Genomic DNA, 4,539 nt, shown 5'->3' with positions numbered 1-4,539 from the left:
TTCAAATATATGAATTTGAAAATATTAGAATTTTTTATATTTATATCTATAATATCTAATCGAAATTTTTTATAAATATTTTTATGATAAAACATTTATCTTTAGTTCTTTAATTTCCTAGTTCTTTAATTTTCTAATTGAATGATTCTATAATAACCAACACATGGTAAAAATATTTGAATTGTCATCATAAAAGTTAATGATATCAAGAAATTAACATTTGAATTTTTTATTAGCAATGATATTCAATATTATCAAATAATTTATAATAACAATTATACATAATCAAATATAACCAAATTAAATTATTCATCATTATTTAATTAAATTTATTAAATAAAATTGTAATAAAATTATAATTAAAATTAAAATTTAATAAAAGAAATAATTTAATACAAATATATATAATGCATTTCAGAATATGAATTGTTCAAAATATTTTTGTTATCTTTGATTATTTAAAACATTGAACTTTCTAATATACTCGAGAATTTTCTAAAATTTAATTCATACATTTTTATGATTAACACATTTTTTAGAAATCTTTATTGATCAAATTTTTATTAATTTCTTAAAGATACTTCCAAAATGTTTTAATTTAATGTTTTTTAATCTTTTTTTGAAATATTCAAAAATATTCGAGTATTTTTTTAAAAATTCTAATATTTATATACTCGATTTTTAATCTTAATTAAATTGTTAACGCAGCTTTCTTGTTTAAAACAATTTTACAGAATTTTTATTACTATTTAATTTAACTATTTAGCGAGTTAAACTTGTAGTTTAACTTTCATGATTCGATTAATTTTCGTTTCTTAAATAAAGTACTAAGAAATTTTGTTTATTGAATAAAAAATTTTATTATATCTTTCAAAATAATTCGTTTAATGTCTTTTTAATATTTTCTTTTTTTTTCTCCTGTCGAACAAAGTTGGTGAGATTCAAGTACTTTGTGCAGGTGGAACTATGGAGTAAAAAAGATTGTAAAAATCAATTTCAATATTCAAGTTAATGACGTGAAATATATTAATTTTTATTGAAAATTATATTAAAAATTTCTTATATTCAGGATTATCAGAATTTTATATAAAATGATAAATTAAATTATATTATTAGTTATATTATATACGTAAAAATATAAGCAAGTTGTCTTATATAAAACAGCATTTTATATTTTAGACAATAAAATATTAAGATTAAAATATACGTTATTAAAATTATATATAACAAAAAATTTATTTTGCTTCTTAACATTATTTTTTTATTAAATAAAAATAATTTAGGAAGCTTTTTTAGATTATTTCTTAGATTTCTAAAAGATTATTAAAATTATTTTTTAGAAAAATGACAAATTATATGGTTTTTCTTCAAAATTTTATTATAATTTTGTAACTTTGTTCATATTTATATCATAATTTTTTAAAAAAGTTTCAAATAATTTTCATTTATATAATATTCTTTATATATATATAAATTTATATATAATATTCTTTTCTATACTGTATATATAAAATGTATTGACAATGGTCAAAAAAACCTTGAACGTATTTCACGCAATACTTAAATACATATAAAATATAAAAAAAATTAAATGTCACACGAAATGAACATTTTGACACGAAGTTATTAAAATATACAACATTCATATCTCCTTGTAAGTTAATTATCTTTATTGAGAAATCGTGCAAGAAATTAAAAGCGAACAATCAAATTCAATCCAAGGTTTCAATAATTCGAGACCTTGATATTATACTTACTTTCGTTTTACGAAAGTCGATACGTGTTGTAATGTCATAAACATCATAGAATACATTAAATTCAGGATTTCGATTGGTCATCATTTCGATATCTAATTTTATATGTAATCATATTAATTAATTCGATTAAGTGTATCATCGATATCTATCGTTTTTTTTTTATCAAACGATGAAAAATAGAGAACCAATTTTAGAAAAAAAAATTAGAACGCGAGAAAATTCTTATTAATAAGCAAAATGCGAATAATTATCATTTTTCTGAAGCCTTAATTATTGATCGATAAAATAAACATGTTCATTTTCTGTCATAAATTTTAAATAATTAAAAAAATATATTTTTCACATAATAATTTTATTATTAATAATTTTTGTTAAAAATAATTGATAAAACTCACTCGATCTATTATTTTATTAATAAAAAAATGATGTTTTTTTATTAATTGCAAAAGAGTGTTTGAATTTACTTACTTATTATATAAAATAGTAATAATATCATTGTTGCATAAAACAGTCCAATATCTGTACTAAATTACTTTCAATATTTAGCTTAAATTCAATATCTAGTTTATAGATATTGAATTTTTCAATTTAAAGCATTAAACTTTATTAATAAATATAGTATGATTTTATGGTATAATTAGTAAAATTATAAAAATTTAAAAATATTTACAATCAAAAAAAAAAATTTCAACAAATATTTGTTTCAATTATATTAATTCTTTAATCTTTAATCTTCTTAATAGATCAGATTAGCTTTGAATACTAAAAGTATTATATATTACATATTGAATCTACAAAATAAGTTTAATGAAAAAAAGATAGGTTTATGTAATTATATCTATATAATAAAATTACATATTAAAATGAAGTAATTTTAAGATTACATCTCGTGTAATAATTAATTAAAAATTCTTTGCAAGAATTAATTATAATATTCTTAAAAAAAAAAGAATATTATACAATATAATACAGAATTTTTTAGATATATCATTTAAAATAATTAATTCTTGATATGATCAATTATTCAATTCAATATAAATGAAATATACAATAAAATTAATCTGTCTAAATTCATAATTCAGTTCTATTTTCCTTTTCTTTTTATGAAATAGATACATTTTATTAATTAACATATTAATAAAATTTAATATATTTAATTAAATTCAAGCAATTAAATTAAACATAATTAAATTTATGCTTATTTTAAAATTATGCATATTATATCGTTATATCGCATAAATTACACATTGCATATATATATCTATACATGCATTATACATGTATATAAGTGCATTTGTTTATTATTACGCCATAAATATCGCAAAAAGAAATAGAGAATAGTGAACATGACTTTAACTTATTAATCTTTTCTATCAAGGAGGTAAATTTCATTGAGAAACAATGAGGTACGACATCAGTTTTACCTTGAGAAAGGAGAGGAAAATAAACTTGAAAAAAACGAAAAAAATTTTCTTCTGAGAAACAAAAAACAAAGAAAATTAAAAAAAATTTAATGGAAGAAAAGAAAATAATAAAAGGAATGTTAAAATAAATTTTTCAAAAAGACAATCATTAATCTTTTTTCAACTTGAAAAATTTTTGAATATAAAATTATGATAAAATCAATATGATTCAAAAATTATAGCAAAGTTTAAAATGACTTCAAAATGAATTAAAAAATGAATTAATTAAACTTATTTAATAGATTATAATATGTGTTATGTAATGGATTAGAAATTATATTGGTACTTTATCGTTAAATAATGAGATAAATTTGGATCATATTTCATCGGTGATATAAGTACCTTTTTAAAAAAATAATAAAATTAAAGAAAAAAAATCAAATTTTCATATCTAACATATATTCTTGAAATAAAAAGAATCACCAATAATAATCAATTAATTTTTAAATCTTCTCCAAAAATATTTATAAAATAATTTTAAGAAAATGGATAATATATTTAATTTTATTAATAAATAATTAATAATTAATTATATGAAATTTATAATTATTGTTATTAAAAGGAAAAAAAAATAAAATTGATTCAAACTTATAACAAGTAATATTGGAAAACAAAAAATAAAACTTTTATTTCGTTAGTTAACATAATAATTGATACAAGTGAGAAATTCAAATTAACATAATATTTCATTTAACAAAACTCAACCAATCTTGCAGATTATGAAGGCAATCTAGTTCCGTGAATGGATTCGCGTACTTCTATGAATATATGAATCAAGGACGATGAAATGCGTATTTTATATTGAAATTTAATTTGTATCTCAAAATAGAACCGTGATAAAATAGAGATCACAAATTTTGATCATCGATGGTCACTTCTTCAATTGTCCATAATACTAATAATACAAATTGTATTAAAGAAAAATTTTGCGTAATTTAAATATAAATTATATCAAAAAGATTTGCATAAAATTGAATATCAATTTATATTCTTTCGCTTCCCACTTATTTAAAATAGTGTTGGAAGTAATTTTTTTGGAATTTATAATATATAAATTCATATAAGTTTAAATTTAGCAGTTGCATAAAATTAATAAAATCATATAATAAAAATCATATAATAAAATCTTATTATATTCATATTTATATTAATTGTATAATAATTATAATTACATATAATTGTGTTAATTACATTAATTAATAATTATTTACGTCAAATATAATGAAAAATTCATTTTAATGAATTATATGTTTTTCTTGATTTTAGTAAAAAATAATAATAAACTTATATTAATTCAAAGGTCATATAAATTTTAAAAT

General features: G+C 17.6%; 1 long non-coding RNA gene across 1 annotated transcript in view; it reads right to left on the bottom strand.

Moving 5' to 3' along the window:
• LOC116186571 overlaps positions 1-788 on the bottom strand; it is a 20,897-nt gene extending 20,109 nt beyond the window's left edge. Inside the window, exon 1 of the long non-coding RNA XR_004151589.1 lies at positions 747-788. This is a non-coding gene — a long non-coding RNA (uncharacterized LOC116186571). The remainder of the gene's footprint in view (positions 1-746) is intronic.
• Positions 789-4,539: the final 3,751 nt, after the last annotated feature.

The sequence above is a fragment of the Apis dorsata genome, unplaced genomic scaffold (assembly GCF_000469605.1).
Source record: "Apis dorsata unplaced genomic scaffold, Apis dorsata 1.3 scaffold_935, whole genome shotgun sequence".
NCBI classification, from domain to species: domain Eukaryota; kingdom Metazoa; phylum Arthropoda; class Insecta; order Hymenoptera; family Apidae; genus Apis; species Apis dorsata.
This window is presented reverse-complemented; position numbering and strand designations above follow the sequence as displayed.